Genomic DNA, 15499 nt, shown 5'->3' on the forward strand with positions numbered 1-15499 from the left:
AGGTTGTGATCAGTGGGCCAGTTCCTGTATGTTCAGCCAAGTTGTGGTGAGTGGGTCATTTTCTGTGTGGTTGGACAGGTGCTGGTCTGAGGGTCAATTTTTGTGTGTTCGTTCAAGTTTTGGTCATTGTGTCAGTTTCTGTGTCTATGGTCACATTTGTGTCAGTGGGTTATTTTCTTTGTGTTCATTCAGGTTGTGGTTATTGTGTCAGTTCCGGTGTTTTCAGTCAGTTTTGGTCAGTGTGACAGCTTCTGTGTGTTCCGTCAGGATTTGGTCAGTGTGTCAGTTTATGTGTGTTCAGGCAGGTTGTGGTCAGTGGGACAGTTTCTGTGAATTCGTTCCATTTTTTGTCAATGTCTCAGTTTATGTGTCTACGGTCTGGTTGTGGTCATTGTGTCAGTTCCTGTGTGTTCAGTTAGGAGTTGGGCAGTATGTCAGTTTTGGTGTGTTCGGTCAGTTTGTGGTCAGTTGATCAGTCTCTGTGTGTTCGGTCAGGTTGTGGTCAGTGGGTCAGTTACTGTCTGTTTGGTCAGGTTATGGTCAATGTGTCAGGTTCTGTATGTTCTGGTCAGGTTGTTGTCAGTGGGTAATTTTGTGTGTGTTTGAACAGGTTGTGGTCAGTGGGTCAGTTACAGTGTGCTCAGACATGTTTTGATCAGTGGGTCAAATTCTGTGAGTTCATTCAGGATGTGTTCAGTGGGTCAGTTTATGTGTGATCATTCAGGTTGTGGTCACTGGATCAATTTATGTCGATTCCTTAAGTTTGTGGTCAGTGGGACAGTTTCGGTGTATTCAGTCAAGTTTTTGTCAGTGTTCCATTTACTGTGTGTTCGGTCAGGATTTGTTCAGTTGGTCACTTTCTGTGTTTTGGCCAGGTTGTGGTCAATGGTTCAGTTTCGGTTTTCTCGGTCAGATAGTGGTCAGTGTGTCAGTTTCAGTGCTTGTTAAGTCAGGTTGTGGTCAATGGGTCAGTTTCTGTGTGCTCGGGCACTTTGTGTTCTGTGGTTAGTTTCTGTCTGTTTGGTCAGGATTTGGTCCGTGGATCAATTTCTGTGTGCTCGGACAGGTGGTGGTCATTGTATCAGTTATGTGTGTTCGTGCAGGAGGTCATCATTGGGTTAGTTTCTGTCTGTTCAGTCAGGTTGTGGTCAGTGGATCAGTATCTGTGTGTTCCGTCAGTTTGTGGTCAGTGTGTAAGTTTCTGTGTGTTCGGTCAAGTTATTGTCATTGGGTCAGTTTCTGTGTGTTCGGGCAAGTGGTCATCATTGGGTTAGTTACTGTCTGTTCAGTCAGGTTGTGGTCAGTGGATCAGTTTCTGTGGGTTCCGTCAGTTTGTGGTCAGTGTGTAAGTTTCTGTGTGTTCGGTCAAGTTATTGTCATTGGGTCAGTTTCTGTGTTTGTGGTCCGTATTTGTTCATTTGGCCACGTTCTGTGTGTTTTGCCAGGTTATGGTCAATGGGTCAGCTTTGTTGTGTTCGGTCAGGTTGTGGTCAGGGGGACAGTTTCTGTGTGTTCCATCAGATTGAGGTCAGTGTGTCAGTTTCTGTGTGTTTCTTCATGTTATGGTCAGTTTGTCAGTTTCTGTGTGTTTGGTCAGGTTGTGGTCAATGGGTCAGTTTCTGTGTGCTCAGTCATTTTATGGTCAGTGGGTCAGTTTCTGTGTGTTCGTTCACGTTGTTGTCAATGGGTCAGTTTCTGTGTGTTCGGTCAGGATGTGTTCATTTTGTCAGTTTCTGTGTGCTCGGTCAGGTTGTGATCAGTGTGTCAGTTTCTGTCTGTTCTGACAGGATCTGGTCAGTGGGTCAGTTTCTGTTTGTTTCGTCATACTGTTGTCAGTGGGTCAGTTTCTGTGTGTTCAGTCAGGGTTTATTCAGTGGTTCCGTTTCTGCGTGTTCGGTCAGGTTGTTGTCATTGGGTCAGTTTCTGTGTGTTCCATTGGTTGTTGTCAGTGGGTCAGTTTCTGTGTGTTCTGTCAGATTGTGGTCAGTGGGACAGTTTCTGTGTGTTTGGGCAGGTGCTGGTCTGAGGGTCAATTTTTGTGTGTTCGTTCAGGTTGTGGTCATTGTGTCAGTTTCTGTATGTTTGGTCAGTTTTGAGTCAGTGGGTCATGTTCTGTGTGTTCATTTATGTTGTGGATATTGTATCAGTTTTGGAGTTTTCAGTCAGGTTGTGGTCAGTGGGACACTTTCTGTGCGATCGGTCAGGATTTGATCAGTGTGTCAGTTTCTGTGTGGTGATTCAGGTTGCGGTCAGTGGTTCTGTTTCTGTGTGTTCAGGCAGGTTGTGGTCAGTTGGCCAGTTTTTTGTGAATTCGTTCCATTTGTTGTCATTGTGTCTGTTTTTGTGTTTTTGGTCAGGTTGTGGTCAATGGCTCAGTTTCTGCGAGTTCGTTCATGTTGTGGTTATTGTGTCAGTCGTTATGTGCTCGGTCAGGTTGTGGTCAGTGTGTCAGTTTCTGCGTGTTCAGTCAGGATTTGTTCAGTGTGTCAGTTTCTGTGTGTTCAGTCAGATTGAGGTCAGTGTGACAGTTTCTGTGTGTTCGGTCAGTTTGTGGTCAGTTGGTCAGTTTCTGTGACTTCGGTCAGGTCGTGGTCAGTGGGTCAGTTACTGTGTGTTTGGTCAAGTTGTGGTCAGGGTGTCAGTTTCTGTGTGTTCCATCAGGTTGAGGTCAGTGTGTCAGTTTCTGTGTGTTCCATCAGGTTGTGGTCAATGTGTCAGTTTTGTTCTGTTCGGTCACGTTGTGCTCAGTGGGTCCGTTTCTGTGTGTTCAGTCATTTTCTGGTCAGTTTGTCAGTTTCTGTGTGTTCGGTCAGGTTATGGTCAATGGGTCAGTTTCTGTGTATTCAGTCATTTTATTGTCAGTGGGTCAGTTTCTGTGTGTTCGGTCAGGTTGTGCTCAATGGGTCAGTTTCTGTGTGTTCGGTCAGGTTGTGTTCAGCTTTTCAGTTTCTGTGTGCTCTGTCATGTTGTGATCAGTGGGTCAGTTTCTGTCTGTTCTGAAAGGATCTGGTCAATGGGTCAGTTTCTGTTTGATTCGTCATAATGTTGTCAGTGGGTCAGATTCTGTGTGTTCAGTCAGGATTTGTTCAGTGGTTCAGTTTCCGTGTGTTCGGTCAGCTTGTGGTCAGTGGGTCAGTTTGCATGTGTTCGGTCAGGTTGTGTTCAGTGTATCAGTTGCTGTGTGTTCAGCCAGGTTGTGGTTAGTGGGTCATTTTCTGTGTGTTTGGACATGTGATGGTCTGAGGGTCAATTTTTGTGTGTTCGTTCAGGTTGTGGTCATTGTGTCAGTTTCTGTGTTTTTGGTCAGGATTTGGTCCGTGGATCAGTTTCTGTGTGCGCAGTAAGGATGTGGACCATGGGTCAATTTCTGTGTGCTCGGACAGGTGGTGGTCATTGGGAAAGTTTCTGTGTATTCAGGCAGGAGGTCATCATTGGGTTAGTTCCTGTCTGTTCAGTCTGGTTGTTGTCAGTGGGTCAGTTTCTGTGTGTTCGGTCAGGTTGTGGTCAGGGGGTCAGTTTCTGTGTGTTCCATCAGGTTGAGTTCAGTGGGTCAGTTTCTGTGTGTTTCTTCATGTTGTGGTCAATGGGTCAGTTTTGTTGTGTTCGGTCAGGTTTTGTTCACTGGGTCAGTTTCTGTGTGTTCAGTCATGTTATGGTGAGTTTGTCAGTTTCTGTGTGTTCGGTCAGGTTGTGATCAGTCGTCCAGTTTCTGTCAGTTCTGACAGGATCTGGTCATTGGGTTAGTTTCTGTTTGTTTCGTCATACTGTTGTCAGTGGGTCAGTTTCTGTGTGTTCAGTCAGGGTTTGTTCAGTGGTTCAGTTTCTGTGTGTTCGGTCAGGTTGTGGTCATTGGGTCAGTTTCTGTGTATTCCATCAGGTTGTAGTCAGTGGGTCAGTTTCTGGGTGTTCTGTCAGTTTGTGATCAGTAGGTCAGTTTGCATGTGTCCGGTCAGGTTGTGTTCATTTTGTCAGTTTCTGTGTGCTCAGTCAGGTTGTGATCAGTGCTTCAGTTTCTGTCTGTTCTGACAGGATCTGGTCAGTGGGTCAGATTCTGTTTGTTTCGTCATACTGTTGTCAGTGGGTCAGTTTCTGTGTGTTCAGTCAGGGTGTGGTCAGTGGGTCAGTTTCTGTGTGTTTGGTCAGTTTGTGGTCATGTGGTCCGTTTCTGTGTGATCAGCCATGTTGTAGTCAGTGGGTCAGTTTCTGTGTGTTCCATTAGGTTGTTTTCACAGAATCCCACAAAATCACAGAATCCCCACAGTGCAGATAGAGGCCATTTCGGCCCATCGAGCCTGCACCGACACATATCCCACCCTATCCCCGTAACCCCACGTATTTAATCCCCCAACACTAAGGGTCAATTTATCATAGCCAAATCAACCTAACCCGCACATCTTTGGCCTGTAGGAGGAAACCGGAGCACCCGGAGGAAACCCACGCAGACACAGGGAGAATGTGCAAACTCCACACAGACAGTCGCCCGAGTCCAGATTTGAACCCGGGTCCCTGGCGCTGTGAGGCAACAGTGTGTTCAGCCAAGTTGTGTTCAGTCGGTCATTTTCTATGTGGTTGGACAGGTGCTGGTCTGAGGGTCAATTTTTGTGTGTTCGTTCAGGTCGTGGTCATTGTGTCAGTTTCTGTGTGTATGGTCAGATTTGTGTCAGTGGGTCATTTTCTGTGTGCTCATTCAGGTTGTGGTTATTGTGTAAGTTCCAGTGTTTTCAGTCAGTTTTGGTCAGTGGGACAGCTTCTGTGAGTTCGGCCAGGATTTGGTCAGTGTTTCAGTTTATGTGTGTTCAGGCAGGTTGTGGTCAGTGGGACTGTTTCTGTGAATTCGTTCCATTTGTTGTCAATGTGTCAGTTTATGTGTATACGGTCTGGTTATGGACAATGGCTCAGTTTCTGTGAGTTCGTTCATGTTGTGGTCATTGTGTCAGTCTTTGTATGCTCAGTCAGGTTGTGGTCATTGTGTCAGTTTCTGTGTGTTCAGTCAGGAGTTTGGGCAGTGTGTCAGTTTCTCTGTGTTCGGTCAGTTTGTGGTCAGTTGGCCAGTCTCTGTGTGTTCGGTCAGGTTGTGGTCATTTGGTCAGCTACTCTGTGTTTGGTCAGGTTATGGTCAGTGGGTCAGGTTCTGTGTGCTCTGGTCAGGTTGTCGTCAGTGGGTAAGCTGGTGTGTGTTTGAACAGGTTGATTTCAGTGGGTCAGTTACAGTGTGCTCGGTCAGGTTTTGGTCAGTGTATAAGTTTCTGTGTGGTGATTCAGGTTGTGGTCAGTGGTTCAGTTTCTGTGTGCTCAGGCAGGTTGTGGTCAATGGGCCAGTTTTTTGTGAATTCGTTCCATTTGAGGTCATTGTGTCTTTTTCTGTGAGTTCGGTCAGGTTGTGGTCAATGGCTCAGTTTCTGTGAGTTCATTCATGTTGTGGTCATTGTGTCAGTCGTTATGTGCTCGTTCAGGTTGTGGTCAGTGTGTCAGTTTCTGTGTGTTCAGTCAGGATTTCTTCAGTGTGTCAGTTTTTGTGTGTTCAGTCAGATTGAGGTCAGTGTGACAGCTTCTGTGTGTTCGGTCAGGTTGTGGGCAGTGTGTCAGTTTCTGTGTGATCCGTCAGTTTGTGGTCAGTTGGTCATTTTCTGTGCGTTCAGTCAGGACTTGGTCACTGTGTCAGTTTTTGTGTGTTCAGTCAGATTGAGGTCAGTGTGACAGTTTCTGTGTGTTCGGTCAGTTTGTGGGCAGTGTATCAGTTTCTGTGTGATCGGTCAGTTTGTGGTCAGTTGGTCATTTTCTGTGCGGTCAGTCAGGACTTGGTCACTGTGTCAGTTTTTGTGTGTTCAGTCAGATTGAGGTCAGTATGATAGTTTCGGTGTGTTCGGTCAGGTTGTGGGCAGTGTGTCAGTTTCTGTGTGTTCGCTCAGTTTGTGGTCAGTTGGTCAGTTTCTGTGTGTTCGGTCAGGTTGTGGTCAATGGATCAGTTACTGTGTGTTTGGTCAGGTTGTGGTCTGGGGGTCGGTTTCTGTGTGTTCCATCAGGTTGAGGTCAGTGGGTGTGTTTCTGTGTGTTCCATCAGGTTGTGGTCAATGTGTCAGTTTTGTTGTGTTCGGTCATGTTGTGTTCAGTGGGTCAGTTTCTGTGTGTTCAGTCATTTTATGGTCAGTTTGTCAGTTTATATGTGTTCGGTCAGGTTATGGTCAGTGGGTCAGTTTCTGTGTATTCAATCATTTTATGGTCAGTGGGTCAGTTTCTGTGTGTTCGGTCAGGTTGTGGTCAATGGGTCAGTTTCTGTGTTTTCAGTCAGGTTGTGTTCAATTTGTCAGTTTCTGTGTGCTCGGTCAGGTTGTGATCAGTGGGTCAGTTTCTGTCTGTTCTGAAAGGATCTGGTCAGAGGGTCAGTTTCTGTTTGTTTCATCATAATGTTGTCAGTGGGTCAGTTTCTGTGTGTTCAGTCAGGTTTTGTTCAGTGGTTCAGTCTCTGTGTGTTCGGTTAACTTGTGGTCAGTGGATCAGTTTCTGTGTGTTCCATCAGGTTGTGGTCAGTGGGTCAGTTTCTGTGTGCTCTGTCAGTTGTGGTCAGTAGGTCAGTTTTCATTTGTTCGGTCAGGATGTGTTCAGTGTATCAGTTGCTGTGTGTTCAGCCAGGTTGTGGTCAGTGGGTCATTTTCTGTGTGTTTGGACAGATGATGGTCAGAGGGTGAATTTTTGTGTGTTCGTTCAGGTTGTGGTCATTGTGTCAGTTTCTGTGTTTTTGGTCAGTTTTGAGTCAGTGGGTCATTTTCTGTGTGTTCATTCAGGTTATGGTTATTGTGTCAGTTTTGCTGTTTTCGGTCAGTTTGTGGTCATTGTGTCAGTTTCTGTGTGTTTGGTGAGGATTTGGTCCGTGGGTCAGTTTCTGTGTGCTCAGTAAGGATGTGGACCGTGGGTCAATTTCTGTGTGCTTGGGCAGGTGGTGGTCATTGGGAAAGTGTCTGTGTGTTCGGGCAGGTGGTCATCATTGGGTTAGTTACTGTCTGTTCAGACAGGTAGTGGTCAGTGGATCAGTTCCTGTGTTGTTCCATCAGTTTGTGGTCAGTGTGTCAGTTTCTGTGTGTTCGGTCAAGTCATTGTCATTGGGTCAGTTTCTGTGTTTGCGGTCTTTATTCGTTCAGTTGACCACTTTCTGTGTGTTTGGCCAGGTTGTGGTCAATTGGTCAGTTTTGTTGTGTTCGGTCAGGTTGTGGCCAGTGGGTCAGTTTCTGTGTGTTTCTTCAGGTTGTGGTCAATGGGTCAGTTTTGTTGTGTTCGGTCAGGTTCTGTTCACTGGGTCAGTTTCTGTGTGTTCAGTCAGTGTTTGTTCAGTGGTTCAGTTTCTGTGTATTCGGTCAGGTTGTGGTCATTGGGTCGGTTTCTGTGTGTTCCATGAGGTTGTTGTCAGTGGGTCAGTTTCTGTGTGTTCTGTCAGATTGTGGTCAGTGGGTCAGTTTGCATGTGTTCGGTCAGGTTGTATTCAGTGCATCAGTTGCTGTGTGTTCAGCCAGTTTGTGGTCAGTAGCTCTGTTTCTGTGTGTTTGGGCAGGTGCTAGTCTGAGGGTCAATTTTGTGTGTGTTCGTTCAGGTTGTGGTCATTGTGTCATTTTCTGTGTGTTTGGTCAGTTTTGAGTCAGTGGGTCATGTTCTGTGTGTTCTTTTATGTTGTGGTTATTGTATCAGTTTCGGAGTTTTCAGTCAGATTGTTGTCAGTGGGACAGTTTCTGTGCGATCGGTCAGGATTTCATCAGTGTATCAGTTTCTGTGTGGTGATTCAGGTTGCGGTTAGTGGTTCAGTTTCTGTGTGATCAGGCAGGTTGTGGTCAGTGGGCCAGTTTTTTGTGAATTTGTTCCATTTGTGGTCATCGTGTCTGTTTCTCTGTGGTCGGTCAGTTTGTGGTCAATGGCTCAGTTTCTGTGAGTTCGTTCATGTAGTGGTCATTGTGTCAGTCGTTATGTGCTCGGTCAGTTTGTGGTCAGTGTGTCAGTTTCTGTGTGTTCAGTCAGGATTTGTTCAGTTTGCCAATTTTTGTGTGTTCAGTCAGATTGAGGTCAGTGTGACAGTTCCTGTGTGTTCGGTCAGTTTGTGGTCCGTTGGTCATTTTCTGTGCGTTCAGTCAGGACTTCCTCACTGTGTCAGTTTTTGTGTGTTCAGTCAGATTGAGGTCAGTGTGACAGTTTCTTTGTGTTCGGTCAGGTTGTGGGCAGTGTTTCAGTTTCTGTGTGTTCAGTCAGTTTGTGGTCAGTTGGTCAGTTTCTGTGTGTTCGGTCAGGTTGTGGTCAGTGGTTCAGTTACTGAGTGTTTGGTCAGGTTGTGGTCAAGGGGTCAGTTTCTGTGTGTTCCATCAGGTTGAGGTCAGTGGGTCAGTCTCTGTGTGTTCCATCAGGTTGTGGTCAATGTGTCAGTTTTGTTATATTCGGTCAGGTTGTGTTCAGTGGTTCAGTTTCTGTGTGTTCAGTCATTTTATGGTCAGTTTGTCAGTTTCTGTGTGTTCGGTCAGGTTATGTTCAATGGGTCAGTTTCTGTGTATTCTGTCATTATATGGTCAGTGGGTCAGTTTCTGTGTGTTCGGTCAGGTTGTGGTCAATGGTTCAATTTCTGTGTGTTCGGTCAGGTTGTGTTCAGCTTGTCAGTTTCTGTGTGCTCGGTTAGGTTGTGATCAGTGGGTCAGTTTCTGTCTGTTCTGAAAGGATCTGTTCAGTGGGTCAGTTTCTGTTTGTTTCGTCATAATGTTGTCAGTGGGTAGTTTCTGTGTGTTCAGTCAGGGATGTTCAGTGGTTCAGATTCTGTGTGTTCGGTCAGCTTGTGGTCAGTGGGTCAGTTTCTGTGTGTTCCATCTGGTTGTGGTCAGTGGGTCAGTTACTGTGTGTTCAGCCATGTTGTGGTCAGTGGGTCATTTTCTGTGTGATTGGACAGGTGATGGTCAGAGTGTCAATGTTTGTGTGTTCGTTCAGGTTGTGGTCATTGTGTCAGTTTCTGTTCTTTTGGTCAATTTTGAGTCAGTGGGTCGTTTTCTGTGTGTTCTTTCAGGTTAAGGTTATTGTGTCAGTTTTGGTGTTTTCGGTCAGGTTGTGGTCATTGTGTCAGTTTCTGTGTGTTTGGTCAGGATTTGGCCCGTAGGCCAGTTTCTGTGTGCTCAGTAAGGATGTGGACCGTGGGTCAATTTCTGTGTGCTCGGACAGGTGGTGGTCATTGGGAAAGTTTCTGTGTGTTCGGGCAGTAGATCATCATTGGTTTAGTTTCTGTCTGTTCAGTCAAATTGTATTCAGTGGATCAGTTTCTGTGGGTTCCGTCAGTGTGTGGTCAGTGTGTCAGTTTCTGTGTGTTCGGTCAAGATATTGTCATTGGGTCAGTTTCTGTGTTTGCGGTCCGTATTAGTTCAGTTGGCCACTTTCTGTGTGTATGGTCAGGTTGTGGTCAATGGGTCAGTTTTGTTGTGCTCGGTCAGGTTGTGGTCAGGCGGTCAGTTTCTGTGTGTTCCATCAGGTTGAGGTCAGTGGGTCAGTTTCTGTGTGTTTCTTCAGGTTGTGGTCAATGGGTTAGATTTGCTGTGTTCAGTCAGGTTTTGTTCACTGGGTCAGTTTCTGTGTGTTCAGTCATGTTATGGTCAGTTTGTCAGTTTCTGTGTGTTCGGCCAGGATGTGGTCAATGGGTCAGTTTCTGTGTGTTCGTTGAGGTTGTGTGCAATGGGTGAGTTTCTGTGCGTTCGTTCAGGTTGTTTTCATTTTGTCAGTTTCTGTGTGCTCGGTCAGGTTATGATCAGTGGTTCAGTTTCTGTCTGTTCTGACAGGATTATGTCAGTGGGTCAGTTTCTGTTTCATTCGTCATACTGTTGTCAGTGGGTCAGTTTCTATGTGTTCACTCAGGTTTTGTTCAGTGGTTCAGTTTCTGTGTGTTCGGTCAGGTTGTGGTCATTGGGTCAGCTTCTGTGTGTTCCTTCAGGTTGTTGTCAGTGGGTCAGTTTCTGTGTGTTCTGTCAGATTATGGTCAGTGGGTCAGTTTGCATGTGTTCGGTCAGGTTGTGTTCAGTGTATCAGTTGCTGTGTGTTCAGCCAGTTTGTGGTCAGTGGGTCATTTTCTGTGTGTTTGGACAGGTGATGGTCTGAGGGTCATTTTTTGTGCGTTCATTCAGGTTGTGATCATTGTGTCAGTTTCTGTGTTTTTGGTCAGTTTTGAGTCAGTGGGTCATTTTCTGTGTGTTCATACATGTTATGGTTATTGTGTCAGTTTTGGTGTTTTTGGTCAGGTTGTGGTCAGTGGGACAGTTTCTGTGTGATCGGTCAGGATTTGATCAGTGTGTCAGATTCTGTGTGGTGAGTCAGGTTGTGGTCGATGGTTCAGTTTCTGTGTGTTCAGGCAGGTTGTGGTCAGTGGGTCAGTTTCTGTGAATTAGTTCCATTTGTTGTCATTGTGTCTGTTTCTGTGTGTTCGCTCAGGTTGTGGTCAATCGCTCAGTTTCTGTGAGTTCCTTCATTTTGTGGTCATTGTGGCGGTCGTTATGTGCACGGTCTGGTTGTGGTCAGTGTGTCAGTTTCTGTGTGTTCATTCAGGATATGTTCAGTGTGTCATTTCCTGTTTGATCAGTAAGGTTTTGTTTAGTGGATCAGTTACTGTCGGTTCGATCAGTGTTTGGTCAGTGGGACGGAATCTGTGTGTTCGATCATGTTGTTGTCAGTGGTTCAGTTTCTGTGCGTTCGGTCAGGATTTGTTCAGTGTGTCACTTACTGTGTGTTTCATCAGAGTGTTGGCATTGGGTCAGTTTCTGTGTGTTCGTTCAGGATTTGGTCAGTGGGTCAGATTCTATGTGTCCTGTCAGGTTCTGGTCTGGCTCAGTTTCTGTGTGCTCGGTCATAGAAACATAGAAACATAGAGATAGGAACAGGAGTAGGCCATTCGGCCCTTCGAGCCTGCTCCGCCATTCAATGAGATCATGGCTGATCTTCGTCTGAGATCATAGCTGATCTTACCAGTTCAGTACCCCGTCCCCGCCTTTTCTCCGTAACCCTTAATCCCCTTAGCCTTCAGAAATATATCCAATTCTCTCTTGAAAATATTTATTGAATTAGCCTTCACAGCCCTCTGTGGCAGGGAATTCCACAGGCTCACCACTCTTTGAGTGAAGAAATTCTTCCTCATCTCTGTTTTAAATGATTTGCCCGCTATTTTTAGACTGTGGCCCCTGGTTCTGTGCTCCCCGGCCATTGGAAACATTCTCTCTGAATTCAGCCTGTCCAGGCCTGCCATAATTTTATATGTTTCGATGAGATCCCCTCTCAATCTTCTAAACTCCAGTGAGTACAAGCCCAAACTATTTAATCTCTCTTCGTAGTTCATTCCCGCCATTCCAGGTATCAGCCTGGTGAATCGCCGTTGCACTCTTTCCATGGCAAGAACATCCTTCCGCAGATGGGGCGACCAAAACTGTACACAATACTCCAGATGCGGTCTCACCAGCACCTTGTACAGCTGTAGTAAGGTATCCCTATTCCTATACTCGAACCCCCTTGATATGAAGGCCAACATACCATTTGCCTTCTTGATCGCCTGTTGCACCTGCATGCTCTCCTTCAGTGACTGGTGCACAAGAACACCCAGGTCCCTCTGCACTTCCCCATCTCCCAATCTATTGCCATTTAGATAATAATCTACCCTCCTGTTTTTACCCCCAAAGTGGATAACCTCGCATTTATCCACATTATAGTGCATCTGCCACGTATCTGCCCATTCCCCCAACCTGTCCAAATCGCACTGTAGCCTCCTGACATCCTCATCAGAGCCCACCCCTCCTCCTAGTTTAGTGTCGTCAGCGAATTTGGAAATATTGCATCCAATTCCCTGATCCAGATCATTTATATATATTGTGAACAGCTGGGGTCCCAGGACAGATCCTTGCGGCACCCCGCTGGTCACTGCCTGCCACTCCGAAAACGAGCCGTTTATTCCAACTCTCTGTTTTCTATCCGCCAGCCAGTTCTCTATCCACGTTAATACTTTGCCCCCAATCCCATGAGCCTTAATTTTGCATGATAATCTTTTGTGTGGAACCTTATCGAAGGCTTTCTGGAAGTCAAGGTACACCACATCCACTGGCTCTCCCCCATCTATTTTACCAGTTACTTCCTCAAAAAATTCCAGCAGATTAGTCAAACACGATTTACCCTTTGTAAATCCATGTTGACTCTGTCCGATCCTTTCCCCATTTGTCAAGTGCTCCGCTATTTTATCCTTAATAATGGACTCTAGCATTTTGCCCACAACCGATGTAAGGCTTACTGGTCTATAATTCCCTGCTTTCTCTCTACCCCCCTTTTTAAATATTGGGGTAACATTAGCTACCCTCCAATCCACGGGTACTGTTCCCGAGTCAATGGAGTTCCGGAAGATGATCCTTAGAGCATCTGCTATCTCCAGGGCCACCTCCTTAAGTACCCTAGGATGTAGTTTATCAGGCCCCGGGGATTTGTCGGCCTTCAGTCCCCTCAACTTACCCAACACCATATCCCTAGTGATACTAATTTCTGTCAGCTCCTCCCTCTCATTAGTCCCTATGTTTGCCGATATTCCTGGGAGGTTATTTGTGTCCTCCTTTGTGAATACAGAACCAAAGTATGAGTTTAATTGGTCTGCCATTTCCTTATTCAGTTGGTGGTCAGTGGGTCAGTTTCTGTGTGTTCATTCAGGTTATGGTTATTGTGTCAGTTTCGGTGTGCTCGGTCAGATTGGGGTCAGTGTGTCAGTTTCAGTGTATGTTCTGTGAGGTTGTTGACAATGGGTCACTTTCTTTGTGCTCGGGCAGGTTGTGTTCTGTAGGTCCGTTTCTGTGTGTTTGGTCATGATTTGTTCCCTTGGTCAGTTTCTGTGTGCTCACAAAGTTTGTGGACAGTGAGTCAGTTTCTGTGTGCTCAGACAGTTGGTGGTCTGTCGGTCAGTTTCTGTGTGTTTGGTCAAGCTGTAGTCAGTGGGTCAGCTTATATGTGTTCGATCAGGATTTGGTCAGTGTGTCAGTTTCTGTGTTTTCGTACATGTTGTTGTCAGTGGGTCAGTTTCTGTGTGTTTGGTCAGGATGTGGTCAGTGGGTCAGTTTCTGTGTGCTAGGTCAGGTTGTTGTCACTGGGTCCCTTTCTGTGTGATTGCTAAGGTTGAGGACACTGTGTCAGTGTCTGTGTGTTTTATCAGGATGTGGTCAGTGGGTCATTTTCTGTGTGATTGGACAGGTGATGGTCAGAGTGTCAATGTTTGTTTGTTCGTTCAGGTTGTGGTCATTGTGTCAGTTTCTGTTCTTTTGGTCAGTTTTGAGTCAGTGGGTCGTTTTCTGTGTGTTCTTTCAGGTTATGGTTATTGTGTCAGTTTTGGTGTTTTCGGTCAGGTTGTGGTCATTGTGTCAGTTTCTGTGTGTTTGGTCAGGATTTGGCCCGTAGGCCAGTTTCTGTGTGCTCAGTAAGGATGTGGACCGTGGGTCAATTTCTGTGTGCTCGGACAGGTGGTGGTCATTGGGAAAGTTTCTGTGTGTTCGGGCAGTAGATCATCATTGGGTTAGTTTCTTTCTGGTCAGTCAAATTGTATTCAGTGGATCAGTTTCTGTGGGTTCCGTCAGTGTGTGGTCAGTGTGTCAGTTTCTGTGTGTTCGGTCAAGATATTGTCATTGGGTCAGTTTCTGTGTTTGCGGTCCGTATCTGTTCAGTTGGCCACTTTCTGTGTGTTTGGTCAGGTTGTGGTCAATGGGTCAGTTTTGTTGTGTTCGGTCAGGTTGTGGTCAGGCGGTCAGTTTCTGTGTGTTCCATCAGGTTGAGGTCAGTGGGTCAGTTTCTGTGTGTTTCTTCAGGTTGTGGTCAATGGGTTAGATTTGCTGTGTTCAGTCAGGTTTTGTTCACTGGGTCAGTTTCTGTGTGTTCATTCATGTTATGGTCAGTTTGTCAGTTTCTGTGTGTTCGGCCAGGATGTGGTCAATGGGTCAGTTTCTGTGTGTTCGTTCAGGATATGTTCAGTGTGTCAGTTCCTGTTTGATCAGTAAGGTTTTGTTTAGTGGATCAGTTACTGTCGTTTCGATCAGTGTTTGGTCAGTGGGACGGAATCTGTGTGTTCGATCATGTTGTTGTCAGTGGTTCAGTTTCTGTGCGTTCGGTCAGGATTTGTTCAGTGTGTCACTTACTGTGTGTTTCATCAGAGTGTTGGCATTGGGTCAGTTTCTGTGTGTTCGTTCAGGATTTGGTCAGTGGGTCAGATTCTATGTGTCCTGTCAGGTTCTGGTCTGGCTCAGTTTCTGTGTGCTCGGTCATAGAAACATAGAAACATAGAGATAGGAACAGGAGTAGGCCATTCGGCCCTTCGAGCCTGCTCCGCCATTCAATGAGATCATGGCTGATCTTCGTCTGAGATCATAGCTGATCTTACCAGTTCAGTACCCCGTCCCCGCCTTTTCTCCGTAACCCTTAATCCCCTTAGCCTTCAGAAATATATCCAATTCTCTCTTGAAAATATTTATTGAATTAGCCTTCACAGCCCTCTGTGGCAGGGAATTCCACAGGCTCACCACTCTTTGAGTGAAGAAATTCTTCCTCATCTCTGTTTTAAATGATTTGCCCGCTATTTTTAGACTGTGGCCCCTGGTTCTGTGCTCCCCGGCCATTGGAAACATTCTCTCTGAATTCAGCCTGTCCAGGCCTGCCATAATTTTATATGTTTCGATGAGATCCCCTCTCAATCTTCTAAACTCCAGTGAGTACAAGCCCAAACTATTTAATCTCTCTTCGTAGTTCATTCCCGCCATTCCAGGTATCAGCCTGGTGAATCGCCGTTGCACTCTTTCCATGGCAAGAACATCCTTCCGCAGATGGGGCGACCAAAACTGTACACAATACTCCAGATGCGGTCTCACCAGCACCTTGTACAGCTGTAGTAAGGTATCCCTATTCCTATACTCGAACCCCCTTGATATGAAGGCCAACATACCATTTGCCTTCTTGATCGCCTGTTGCACCTGCATGCTCTCCTTCAGTGACTGGTGCACAAGAACACCCAGGTCCCTCTGCACTTCCCCATCTCCCAATCTATTGCCATTTAGATAATAATCTACCCTCCTGTTTTTACCCCCAAAGTGGATAACCTCGCATTTATCCACATTATAGTGCATCTGCCACGTATCTGCCCATTCCCCCAACCTGTCCAAATCGCACTGTAGCCTCCTGACATCCTCATCAGAGCCCACCCCTCCTCCTAGTTTAGTGTCGTCAGCGAATTTGGAAATATTGCATCCAATTCCCTGATCCAGATCATTTATATATATTGTGAACAGCTGGGGTCCCAGGACAGATCCTTGCGGCACCCCGCTGGTCACTGCCTGCCACTCCGAAAACGAGCCGTTTATTCCAACTCTCTGTTTTCTATCCGCCAGCCAGTTCTCTATCCACGTTAATACTTTGCCCCCAATCCCATGAGCCTTAATTTTGCATGATAATCTTTTGTGTGGAACCTTATCGAAGGCTTTCTGGAAGTCAAGGTACACCA

The sequence above is a fragment of the Somniosus microcephalus genome, unplaced genomic scaffold (assembly GCF_052327205.1).
Source record: "Somniosus microcephalus isolate GS21.2 unplaced genomic scaffold, FLI_Smic_1.0 unresolved_chr8, whole genome shotgun sequence".
NCBI lineage: Eukaryota > Metazoa > Chordata > Chondrichthyes > Squaliformes > Somniosidae > Somniosus > Somniosus microcephalus.